General features: G+C 38.6%; 1 pseudogene; it reads right to left on the reverse strand.

The window, feature by feature from the left end:
• Positions 1-5,970, reverse strand: LOC122092990 (annotated as a pseudogene).
• Positions 5,971-14,040: the final 8,070 nt, after the last annotated feature.

Below are 14,040 nucleotides of genomic sequence, written 5' to 3' on the forward strand. Positions count from 1 at the left end.
TCAACTGTATTTTTTGGCAATGTCCAAGAGACAGTAACACAGTTCATTAGGCTTTGACAGCATAGCCATATAATCAGCATCCTCAATCTCCATCACCTCTCTAACTGGATTATTGTCAATCATCCAAAGCTGGTAATCCTCAGTAATTCCTACATCCTTTTTGCATACAATGAAAATTCGATTAATCAAGCCATATTTGTCTTCAGAGAAGGCCTTCCCCTTTGACAGATCTTCTGGGTACAAGGATGAAGGCCTTATCAGCATCTCTCCTAGTGCCAAATCTTTTCAGTTGTAGAGTATCACCAATAGGAGGGGAAAAAATTCCTTTCAGTTGCCAATAGGAAGTAGACAAAAATATGTGTTTTTTCTTTTAAATTTGTGATCAATTGTGACAAACATGTTAAAATTTTATTCCCCTCTGGAAAAGAAAAAGGACAAATATGTTGGGACAGAGTTTCAATTCACCAATGGTGAAGAGAGAACCTCAATCTACGGAATTTAACCTTATGATTGGACTGAGAAATAGAATTTCAGATTTTCTTTAATAGGGAATGAAAATTAATGATGATATTCACTATTATAAGAGTCCATTCATAATGGATCTAGCTTATTGAACACTTTCTCCAAAATGATGACCAACTAGTGCTTGTGAAAATCCATTAGGGAGCCAGCAATGGAGGGGAAAAAAAAAAGGAAGAAAAGAGAAACCATAGAGGAGTGACGATCACTTATCTGGGGAATTTTTTTTTTTTTTTTCTTATACCCCCATATGGATTTGGCAACAGACATGTCAATTCGATTTCCTAGTTTTAACACTATCTTACAAATTCGCTATTCAAAAAAAAAAAAAAAAAAAAAAAAAAAAAAAAAAAAAACTGACTAAAACTATTGAGTGTCCTTAATTTTCCTTTAATACAAAAGTACTCTTACAACTATCAAAACTAGTGACATTTGTTTTTTGAATCTTTTGTCACTTTGTCAAGGATCTACCCAAGTTTGCATGGAAAACAATCATTATTTGGTATCCGGTCTAATACCCTCAAATCTTGCAGTAATTAAATAAACCTTTTTATATCATTATTATGATAATATTATTTGTTAAAAAATCCGATTTCATTCAAATATAAAACTACGTTCTTGTGAATCAATAGACATGTTTCATCAATGGCAGTTTTATACTTTTATCCACTTAGAAACATTTAACTCATAAAGTATAGTTTTTGCTATTTTAAAAATTGAAAGTGGTTCTTTGTCTGGGAGTGTTGTTTATGCCAGCGTTTTCTTGCCTATCTCTTTCCTCTCCAAGACAAGGGGTATAAATGTCTTTTCATAAAAACTGAGAATAGATATCTGGGAGCACTGGCAGATCACACTCCTAGACAGTCATTTTTCACTTTAAATAAATTTCTAAATCATGTCACGTGTGCAAATAAGAGTTGTATATGTAAATGGTGAATCAGAGGTTAGTTTTCGAAAGTAGAGATTTCTTTGTACTTTGAAAAAACTATAGGAACAAAGAATTGAGCACCTCAAAGTTCTTGAAACTAGAGTTTAAAATACAATTGGATTACCATCTAGCATAGAAATTAAATCAAATATTATTCATACAACCATAAAATCTTTAGTAAATATCGAAACAAGAAAATTGAATTATAAAAAAACATTGACATAGCTCTTCCCACCCTTGCCAGTCTTAGGTTTTTTTCAGTGATCTAGGGTAAAAAAAAAGGAGGGGGGGGGGGGGAGGTGGGGAATGAAAACTAGTCAAATTGGAACACCTTGAGTGAATGTCCAAATTTTCAGAGAAGAGTTTTCAAAACAGCACACCTGAAAAGGAATCTCCAAGAGAATCTCAAATAATTGTCAAGTAATAGTTCATGTGGGATCTAAATTCTTTGAACAGGTAGACCCCTAAGATCCCTTGCTAACATATAAAGTTTCAGTTCAATCGGAATTTGGGAAGTGGTAAAATAGAGTTTAGAAAAATTCTTTGAAGTAATCGTAAACACTCATGAATATACAAGAGGATGCTGGAGGTATCTTATAGGATTAGGTTCTAAATTCAACTTATTGTAGACACTTGATTTTGTCACCCCAAAAGATACTCGTCAAAGATAAATAGTTTCTTGAGGTAACAAGATTTTCTCACCCACCCCCTGGATACACTGCAATGATGAAGTTATTTGAGGTTAATGGAATGTTGTAACCCAGGTGATAATGAGAATTTTGAAATAGTTCCTTCAAAATGGGAGAAGATCAGATTATGGCTTAAAGAGGTCTCGAGCAATCTCAACTACGTTTGGAACCAATTTAGTGAAAAAGATCAAAATACCCATATGGAGTATTTAGGTCCTAATTTGGTCAATTAACTTTATAATAAATTTAATAAGATGGGATTTATTGAAAAAAGTGTCACTACCAAAACATGGTTTGAAATTGATTTAATTTTAGTATTCTTTTGAAAACGATTCTATTTTAGTTTAGTGGGATGATATTATAAAATATAATTTTCTGACCAGAATGGTTTTTTAACTCCATTTCATGGTGAAGTATTTGAAATACCATTCAAAATGCCTTTTGAATTACCTAATTTAGATTTGTGGTTTAAAAGTTCTGAATTTTTTAAGATTTCAAGGTATTTGTAATGATTTGAACTAAGTTGAGACCAACCAGTTCAATTCCAGACTATGATTTAAAGGGCTCGCATTGACATTTTAAATGCGAGACCTTTAAAATGTGCACCGGAGGAGGAGCATACCTTAGGTTTAAACCGTTTACACCGGAGGAGCATACACCAATTCTTCCTCTTTTTGTTTTTTTAGAAGCCCTCTATTATTATTTTCATTGGTTTTACTCTTCGATATTATTAATTTATGGATCATGATGCAATCAATGTTTTAGCTTAAGAATGTTTATTATTTGAGCAAGAGATCATTGCATGGTTGTCTGGCTCTGTGTCACATGGGGGCCAATGAGCGTAATAGGGGCTCAACTTTCATGATAATTTTACACAGGGGATAAGGCAGTAATTTTTGCGTGCCATTGTGTTTGGGCGTAGAGGCAATGCAACCAAGTACCTTTTTTTCTTTTATTTTTATTCATACCAAAGAAATAAGAAAATTGGTTTGACCGGACAAATCAAGGTCTTTACACCTCCCTTGGTCCACAACCTGATAACTTCTCATTCCTTGGCTGACCAATGTCTCCTTTGGAGTCACATTTAGAGTTATATTTATGGATCCTAAACCCAAATATAGCTGGTGATTGAGTGATTTACTCTCCAATCCTTTTCTCTAAGAGTCCAATTTTCACATTGTTTCATAGGATAGGATAAATTTCTTATGCCTTCACACATGTGGTCAATCCGTATTATTCTTATATTCAGCAATCAAAATTGCCATGTTACTCTTTTGGATAGGGTTCTCCATAGACCCCAGCCTTGAGATCACTCTGTGGTCCTAGGGTTCTATGAAAAAAAAAAAACGTACCCTATATTTCACATGGCCAAAATGAAGCATCTACTTAGAGGAAGCAAACTATTGAGATGATTTTTTCCCATTTTTTATTAAGAAGTGTTTATAGGAGTAATTTAGATTTTAACATGTGAACCTATATGAAACCGTATAACATATGAAGACAGTTGTATAATATATGAGGACAGTGCAGCTGGAAAAGACTAGTGCGGTAGAGTACTTGGGCCTAAGGAGGTCTCAGCTTTGAGCCTCCGTTTTTATTTTTTTATTTTTTTATTTATTTTTTGCTAATGATGGGTATCTAGGCTTTTGGTGAAACCAGTCTTGCGAGCCCATACTGACCCCACGATTGTATAAACCGGGTCATACGGAGGTTTCTCATTCAACCTTCACTGAAAACAGTGAAGAGCACTAATTAAACACCCCCATTTGAGTAGCCCCACTAGTATCATTTTGATCAACCTATTCATCTAGTCCCTACTAGTATCATTTTGGTCAACCCCCCAACCCCAAAGCAATCTTAACACGAGAAGAATAATACATTTGTCCTCTTTATCTAGTTTTTTTTTTTTTTCACTAAGAAGTCCTTTGTATTAAAAAAAGACTATGAACAGAAAAAGAGGAAAAATACCAAGTACAAATAAGATTAAAATACAACCCAATAAAAAACAAGACGAAAATAGAGATGTCACTAATCCACCTTCGACATTGCCATCAGCTGATTAGAACATCAAACTAACACTATAGGAAAAATAAAGGCTAATGCGTATCTTGTGCCTCCTCAAATGGTTATATTTATTTTTAAATAAAATTAATGACTCAAATATTCTATGTAAGAGGGTATATAGTACTTTACTTGCTTAGAAAATCTTCTTCCATTATTATAATTCGTAAAACAACTTGGTTTCTACTTATATTGATCACAAGTGGAACTATTGTATCCATCTTTTTATTTTGAACAAAAAATTTTAAATAGAATGTAATTACTTATCATATCCTCAATAGTCGAACCTTTATGATAAATAAAAATTATATTTAAGTCATAGATACTAAACAAATACCCAAAAGAATTCATTTTACATGCTCGAGAAGCATGAATACTGTGGTAAGAGTTATCAAGAAAAAAAAATTGTTAAGTTTGTTTTCAATACAATTATAAGATCACGAAAAGTAATATTTCACAAGACTTCACCATTTGCCACATGGAAGAACGTGGATGGATCCACATGGCAAATAATGAAACCTAAGATGACTTTAAGGAAAAATTAAACTTCACTATTCCCCAGAGAAGAGTTATAATCACCAACTGAAATAAGGGCTCAGACAATAATGACTTCTCACAAAATACAAAGATTATATTTATAAAATAATTAGAGGGACTCAAGTATTGGTATCATATCGTCTGTATCGGCCGTATCATATCAATATCAGTTGAAATCAATCCTCAATCCCTAATCAATTCAGATTGATTATCTGTACCGTTTTAAAAGTAAAACAATAAAAAGAAAATTATACCTTTTAAAAAAGAAAACAAGAGAAACAGGTTTATCAAATACCAAAAAATTCGTTTTTGTTTCCGAAAATGTGAAAAGTCGTTTCTACTATTTCTATGTCTAAAAATAGCAGAAACGTTATCAAAAGGTGCCTTAGTTGCCACCCAGCTAAAAACAAAAAAATTCTCACTTTTTTTGCGGTGGTGATCATAGATGTGGTACGATTCTTATGAGAGGAACACAATTCCGTCAATTCTTGAATACAAATCTACCTCTCTTTTTTTCTGTCCAAATAGAAAAATAGATTGTTGAACAGAAAAAAACTGTGGGTGATTTTTTCCAACCAAAGAATTACTAAAGGATGGCCTTGTGAGAACTATTACCTAAATTATGACAACTTTGAACTCAGGAATACTTTTGGATCCATTTGTATTAAGAAGAAAGAAATGAAGGTAGAAGCAATCAATGGCGAAGCTTAATTGATTTTCAAGTGTGATTAAGGACAAGTGAAAATGTTCAAAACGTTTTGTTTAATTATTCTCGTAATAAATAAATAAATAAAACTCCATGAGGATGAAACCTTTTGCCAACCAGATGTATTTAGAGAGAGAGAGAGAGAGAGAGAGAGAGAGAGAGAGAGAGAGAGAGAGTGAGAGAGAGCTGATCCATGACATAAGAGGGGGAATGTGTAGAATGGGGCATTAAAGCTGTTAGAAAGACAGCTACGGATATCTTGTGAGGAAACCTGTCCATGGCGATAGCCAAATTGATGCCACCCAAGCTGTATCCCACTAGGTTACCTTCTCTCCTGGAGGAAGTGCGTCCATCAACTCCATCAACGGCTGTGTGTAGTCGGACATGGTATGGACCTCATCAATTTTAGTCATGTTGATCCCTGAAGCAGCAAGGTCGATCGCTGTCACTTGATGTCCTGCACTCTCTAGCAGCGGTTTAACCTTATACCAACACCATGCCCCATGGCCTATACCATGTACTAGAACAAAATGCACCCTCTCTCTCTCTCTCTCTCTCTCTCTCTCTCTCTCTCTCTCTCTCTCTCTCGATTATGTTGTGTTTATTTACAGATAGAACAAGAAAGCTTGTCTAAGCACGCTCCAGAGTTAGTGTTGAGTATAATGGATGTTTAATGGTGAGCACGATGATGGAGGAAGCCCCAATCCGTCACATCTAGTCTTCCCTGAATGGGTGGCATGAATTGCGGGGATTTCTTAAATATTTTTCTGGTTTCTTAAATCTTGTTTGGTGATGGAAAGTGGAGAGGGCGATAGAGGTGTTGATGAAGCAAGGATCTTGGGTGATGGCCACGACCCTGACGGAGAGCTCCCCGTGCAGAGGGGGGACGGATCAGTTGCTGCTGCTCTTGAGGGTGGAGGCCCTTCGGCTAACCCTGTGCCAAAGAAGACTTATGCCAGAGCCATGGGGAATGTACTCCCTGAGGTGAACGATCTTCCAGAGCCTATTCATGCTGGAAACTTCACAAAAGTAGTTATCCCTCAAGAGGACTACGAAGATCGATTATCCAGGTATCGCTTTGCTCTGATTGGTAGATTAAACTTTAGATTTTTATCTTTAGATGATGTGCGAAGAGAAGCCAGAGAATCCTGGAACCTAAAGGGTAATGTGAAAATGGTGCCCATGGGCAAAGGTTTCACAATCTTCCAGATTGAATCTGAAGGTGATATGGCATCCATGTGGAGGAGAAGCCCTGTTTGCGTGGGAAGGCAGTACGTTAGATTCCAGAGATGGCATCCTGATTTCAATGTAAATGAGAAGTTCATTAACAAGGCTCTAGTCTGGATGCGTTTTCCTGATTTGCCTCTAGAATATTGGCATGCAAAGGTGCTATTGACGATGGCAAAGGCTACATGCCGGCCTATCTCTCTTGATCAACATACTAAGAATGTGGTGTTCAGGAACTATGCCAGAGTTCAGGAGATGGAGGTGGGGGTGTTAGATCGGAGGAGATCCAGGTTGACCGCAGGCAACCTGGTACTTCTAATCTTTTCTGGTTCAAGCAACCTTTGATTTATGAAGACTCTCTGAGGAAGTGTGGTTTCTACAAAAAGGTTTGCCACATCATTGGAGATTGCAGAGAGAAGAAAGATGTGGATCTGAGGGATGCTCGGAAGAATGATGGAGGCATTCCAGGTGCAATCTATGCTGATGAATTGCTAAGGGGTTCAATGGTGCCTGATACTAACCCTACCTTGGGCAGACCTCGCCAGGTGGGTGGTGACTATGATGCTCACGGTGAAGACAACACCATGTACAGTGGCGGAAGCACCATGCGTGGTGGAGAGAGAGACCAAGGAGTTGGAGAGGATCCTAGAGAGAATATTCCCAATTTAAGAGGTGCTGCAGACAAGGGATTGAATTCCATAGAGAATCCTTCCATAGAGAATTCTAGTACGCCCCAATCAAGGAGACCTACTCCTTTAGGCGATGATGTGGAGATATTAATAATAGAGCAGTTAGTCCTGGTATGGACTCTTTGTCAAATCCTCACAATTCTTATCGATTAGAAGTGGTTATTGGAGCAAGCGATGGTTCAAACCCGGTGGGGTTGGGGTTAGAACAAGGGGTAATCCATAATGTTATTGAACCAAAACCTGAATCAATTGGGGCATCTAATGACGGGTCTGGTTCTCAAGCTGTGGGTCAAGCCAGGGACGGTGTTCGAAGGAGTCTTAGGTAGGCTAGTCGTGGTGGCCTTGCTCCCGAGGAGGTCATACCGATAAAAGACTTGCCAACCAACGTCAGATCAGCATGGTTAGCCCTGTGGATGGTGTGGAGAGGGTTGACTCTATGGCCTTGCACAGAGAGGAAGGCCTGGCTGGATGGACTAGACAGAAGAAGAAAAAAGGCAAGCTGGTGAGTACGAAAGATCGGTCTGATGTAAGGACTGATCATCGAAATTCCTACATGTGATCATGCGAGTGCTCTTCTGGAACATTTGTGGTGTGAAGAAGGTTGCTGCCAAGGTAACCTTAAGCAATATTGTTCGTGACCATAGTCTGGATATGATCTGTTTGGCTGAGCCTATGGTCCCTATTTCGAAGTTTCCCAAGTTATTTTTCAATAGACTTAGGTTTGAAGCAGATGTTATTTCCAATGAAAGGCATAATATGCATCCCAATTTATGGGTGATGTGGAAGCAAAATTTAAAGACCCCTCTGGTCTCCTCTAGTTTTCATCAACAGATTTCGTTGCAAGTGGATTGGTAGGGCATTCTCCTCGACCTCTCTGTGGTGCACACTAAATGCTTGAGAGCTGATCGCAAATCGCTGTGGATGAAGTTGATGGCCGGTTCAACGGGGCGGCCCAGAATGATCATTGGGGATTTTAATGCAGTTTTATTTTACTATGAGAGGAGGGGCCCGGGCAGATTCTGCGTAGGGGCAGCCACTAAGTTTGGAGCTATGGTTGATGCAACCTCGATGATTCAGATTCCTTCCTCAGGCATGAAATTTACATGGACCAACAACAGAAGAAGAGGGAATGTGGCAGCGGTCCTTGATAGAACTTTTGTGAATGAAGGATGGCTAGAGACATTTGATGAGTACTTGCAGCAAATCCTTCCTCGTGTTGCTTCGGATCATGTTCCCCTGCTTGTTTGCTAGGGCAAGTCTGTCAAGGCTTTGAATCGCTCCTTTAAAGTCAATAACTTCTTGATGGACCACCCATGTTTTGTTGATATGGTTCGTGAGTCTTGGGGGGGTCCCCTATCTGGATCCTACACCTTTATCCTTGCTCTGAAGCTAAAGAGGCTCAAGGCTGTTATGAAATCTTGGTCATAAGAGGCTTTCCCAAATCTAGACCATAAGGTGGCTAACTCGAAGTCTGAGCTTGATAATGTCCAGTGTCGTATTGATGCCAGGACTAGACTCTTGAAAGCTACTGAAAATCAGGAGAAACTGCAAACCCAAAAGTCCAAGATCAGGTGGTTGCATGATGGAGATTGATGCTCGAGATTTTTTCATGTCATGGCCAAGGTGAAGAGATCAAAGAATGCCATCAGGAGCATTGTTCGAGAGAATGGTGCGGTGATTTCCGATTAGGAGCAGTTGGGCACCTATATTACTGCCTTCTATGAGAACTTTCATAGGTGTGTGGATCTAGACTGCCATGCTCCAATGCTCAATTGCATTCCGAGGATTCTTCAGGACTCTGATAGCTTGATATTGGACTCTGTTCCCTTGGATGATGGGATAAAAAGAGCGGTTTGGGAGCTGGGTCTTGCTAGGTCGCCTGGCCCAGATGGATATTTGGGAGCTTTCTTTAGGGCTTACTGGGAGGTCATTGGCTTAGATGTGTGCAGAGCTATGAAGGGTTTCTTCTCTTCAGGTATTCTCCCTAAAGGAATTAAAAACAATTTTTTTCTTTTAATTCCTAAGGTAGAGGGGGCAAGTTCTTTAAAAAAATTCCCCTTATCCATGGGGAATTTTTTTCTGTAAAATATTATCTAAAATCATGGCTTCCCATATCTCTGATATTCTCCCTAGAATAATCTTTCATGAGCAAGGTGCTTTTCAGAAAGGGAAATTTATTCAGACAAATATTAGGTTAGCCTCGAAGCTGGCTAACCTCATGGGGATTTCTGCTCTAGGAGGCAGTCTTGGTCTAAAAATTGATATTAGAAAGGCCTTTGACACCCTATCCTGGGACTTTTTGTTCCAAGTTCAAAGTAGGTTTGGCTTTTCAGATACTATGATTGCTTGGATCCACACTATGTTAAAGTTAGCCAGAATTTATGTTCTTCTCAATGGTGGGCCTGTGGGGTTTTTTAATGTCAGTAGAGGTTTGAGGTAGGGAGATCCCATCTCCCCCATCCTTTTCATCATTGCAGAAGAGGACTTATGCTATGAGCTAAGGGAGTTGGTTGCTAAAGGGTTTATTAAACCCATTGTTGGACCTCGCACTACTGAAGTTCTGACTCACCTTCTATTTGCTGATGACGTGTTCATCTTCACAAATGCCTCCAAAAGGTATGTTAGAAATTTGAAGAATTTCCTTACATTATACCAAAGTTTCTTTGGGCAGTTCTTTAATTTAGAAAAGAGCAAGTTGTTTTTGGGAAAGATCCCCCCAGCCAGGAAGCAGTGGTTAGCAGGGAATTAGCCATCCCTACTTGCAATTTCCCTACCAAGTACTTAGAAGTGGAAATTTTTCATGGTAGAGTGAAAAGGGACCCCTGTCTCTCGGTGATGGATAGAATCAAAGCCAAGCTTGCAGGATGGAAAGGTACGCTCCTTTCCATGGCTGGTCAGTTTGAACTTGTTAAATATGTCATCTCAATGATGCCTCTTCATAGCTTCTTTGTTTATTGGTGGTCTGCTTCTTTGATTAATGCCTAGAGAAATGGATGAGGAACTTCATCTGGTCGAGAGAGATTGACACCTCCAAAACCATCACTATTAGATGGGATCAGGTCTGCAAGCCAAAGATCGAGGGGGGGGGGGTTCGCTTGAGAAGACTCCAGGATGTGAACAAGGCTCTGCTTGCCAAATTAACTTGGAAAATCAAGTATAAAGACTCTTAGCTGAGCAGACTTATTAGAGCAAGATTTATCTCTACTTCTGGTATGTGTAAGAGGGGTCATAAAAGACCCTCTATCTGGCCTAGGGTGAGGAGAATGTGGAACTTCGTGGCTGAGAATGAAAGATGGTTTATTGGAGATGGTCGTAGCATCAATTTTTAGAGAGACAACTAGTAGGGTCACAAACCTATTCGGAAACTCTCAGGGCTACCAAAGGATGTGTTCTTCAACCTCAATCATTCAGTTGTCGATTTCATAGAGAATGGTCAGTGAGCACTACCATCTATTGATTCTGCCCTGTTAAAGGATGTTTTCACATGATTCAAGACCATTAACCTGCCCTCTATGGTTATGAAGGATCGCTGCCTGTGGAGCTTGAACTCGATGGGTCTGTTCTTTGTTAAGTCCGCCTAGGATGGTCTCATAACCCAATACCCTTCGATCTCTTGGGTGGGGTTGGTTTGGAACAAATTTCTCCCTCCTAGGCTCTCTCTCCTAGGTTGGCGATGGGGTCATGGGAATTTTCCTACAAATGATATGTTTCAGGCTAAAGGGATTCACCTCCCTTCTAGATGTGAGCTCTGTTGTTTGTCTCTGAATCTTTTTCTCATCTTTTCTTTGAATGTGCTTTATCTATTGGCATCTGGAAAGGTGTTTTGGATTTATTTAATGTGGCCTAGGGGAACAGTATTTCTCCGTCTGAGCTATTCACTTGGTGGAGAAATAAGGGGAGAGGGTGGCGTTTGAAATTTGCTTGGGAGATTGGTATGTTCTCTATCATTGACGCCATCTTTCTTGAAAGAAATCAGTGATGTTTCGAGGGGATTTTTTAAAGCCTGCCTATGATCCTTTGTGCCATTAGAGGAGATATTAGCTGCATCTGTAACCGATTGAAAGTAATCCCTAAAACTGCTTTAGACCTGGTCATTTGCCGCAAGTTTAATCTTACCTTATCTTCTCAGAGGGCTCGGTCTATTTTGGAGGTTCATTGGTGTAAGCCTTTCCCATCTTGGGTCAAGCTAAATGTTGAAAGGTGTTCTCTTGGGAACCCAGGTCGAGCAGGAGGTGGATGGATTTTTAGGGACTATGATGGTAGAAAGCTTCTCTACTTCAAGTTTTACTTAGGTATCTCTTCTAGCTTTTCGACTGAGATCTAGAGTATAATCAAGGGGCTCGCCCGTGAGATGAACATTAGATGCCTTTGGATTGAGTCAGATTCCTCTACAACAGTTTCCATTTTCCATCAGAGGCTAATCCCTTGGTCTATCCTTCAGGAGTGGTCGTACCTGTCCGCATATTTGAACTCCATTGAGTGGAAGATTACCCACTGTTTTAGAGTAGTAAACCCAGTAGCGGATTTTCTGGCTAAGGATGCTACTAAGTCAGGGATTGATAGCAATGATGTGCAGCTCCCTATTCATATGGCCTCAGAGTTGCAATATGATATTGATGGGGGCCCTCACTTTAGAATCTTGAATTTTCTAAGATAGCGGTTGTGAACCTCTGCTAATGGCAATGCCGAAGGTCGAGGCTCACTTCTAGCTTTTGTGTTTTATTTTTCCCATTTTTCCTTAATATAATCTAATCTTCTAGCAAAAAAAAATGGTATGAGAGGAATCTTAGGTTATGGTCTTGGAAATCAAGAATCCTTCATCAGATATGGGATACCTAGTTTAGAGATTAGGGGCAGGCTAAGGAGTGATTATCCAGCGGTCCAATAGTCTCTTCGAAATTGTTTCATTATTGCTTAGGTTTCATTATATCGAGCCTTTGACCAAGACAAGGTTGTCAATACATACAAACTGGTGGTCATTGATTTATAAAATTGAGGATCGGGTATATTTAGTAATTAAAAATTCAATCTAATGATCACTCTATATGTTTTTTTTTATTTTACCACACAAGAGGATGGTGAGTGGTGACTATTCATTGTCACCCTGCAAATTATGATTGAGATTATTTAATGTGGAACTGGAGCATGGGTAGTTCTTTCATCTTATTTAATGTGAATAACTATTCAAAATCACATTATCTAACCACACAACCTTACCTCGTCCAAATAACTTCATCTTATTTATTTCACCAAAATTTTTTTTATTTCATTTACGTTAGGGACTTGGGTAAAATTCATTATTAAACGCTAACTGCATATTAGGCTACTCAAGTGGGTTTATTAATTTTGCTTTCTGTGTGGAAGCCCCACAATCTCTCCCTCAACGTAGGAGCTACGCTGGATTCCTACACCATGAACCTGCCAAACCTTGGCTTTGATACCTCTTGTTAAGGACTTGGATATAACTCATATTTGAAAGCTAGCCATTAAGGAGATGATGCCCAAGTATCTAGAAGTCTCCACATTAGGCTACTCACTTCCGATGTGAGAATATTAATTTTTCCTTCCACGTGGAACCTCATCAATTATTGTTAGGGAGTTGGGTAGAACTTATCCTCAAAAGCTAGCCATTAAAGAGAGGGTATCCAAGTATCTAGAAGTCTCCACATTGGGCTACTCACTTTCATTATGGTTTATTAATTTCACCTTCCGCATGAGTTTTCCTCCACATGGTAGCCACCAAGTTCTTCCCATATATATATCCCCCTCCATGCCCAACCTGGCTCTGATACCACTTGTTAGAGATTTGGGTAGAACTCATCTTTAAAAGCTATCATGTAAGGAGAAAAAACCCCAGTGCCTATAAGTCTTCACATCAGGCTATTAACTTCCGATGTGGAATTATTAATTACGCCTTATGTGTGAAACCCCAACAATTTATTTATTGTGAAAGAATTTCCCACTCTACCAGTATGAGGACACTACACCAATTAGTGGTATGAAAATGGTATCATTCATGTGAATACATATTTTCAAAATAGATAAAATAAAAATACATGTGTGGGGCCCCCTCTCCTTGTTTTAGGGTTCGCCTCGCTTTGTTTTAGGGTCGAGGCTAAAAATTGTGCTGCAATTATAATGATTTTAGCCCTTGATATGGTAATAGATGTTCATGAGTAGAAGGCATGATTCATTTCATGAGATTATTAGGGTGAAGCATGGACAACCCCCGTCCCCTTATTTTATCTAATTATATCATTGTTCTTTCTCAATCCTATTTTTATTCAAGAAAACCAAATGAGTTGATAGAAAATGAATAAAAAATGTCAATTAAAAATATATATTCAATCCAAAAAATTTCTTCTTTTTCTTCAAAGATTTAATACAAAACCATACATTCTTAGTACCCCCTCTCATCTTCGCCGAAAGAAGGTCATGTTGATCTGATGCCCTCACATAAGTCAACAACCACAATAGATCCTTCTACTGCAAAGTGCCATCTTCTCATGCAAATTTCCTCATTTTCTCACACTTCTCAATAAAAATTTTAATGACCTTCCCCAAACCTCATAGTGGTGGGAGTCAGGTGCAAAGGATACGCATTTTATATGAAAATCAAGCATAGAATTATAAATAATATAAATTGAAAATCTTTCTACAATCTTACTAATCACACCCCAGAAT

Source organism: Macadamia integrifolia, chromosome 11 (assembly GCF_013358625.1).
Source record: "Macadamia integrifolia cultivar HAES 741 chromosome 11, SCU_Mint_v3, whole genome shotgun sequence".
Lineage (NCBI taxonomy): Eukaryota > Viridiplantae > Streptophyta > Magnoliopsida > Proteales > Proteaceae > Macadamia > Macadamia integrifolia.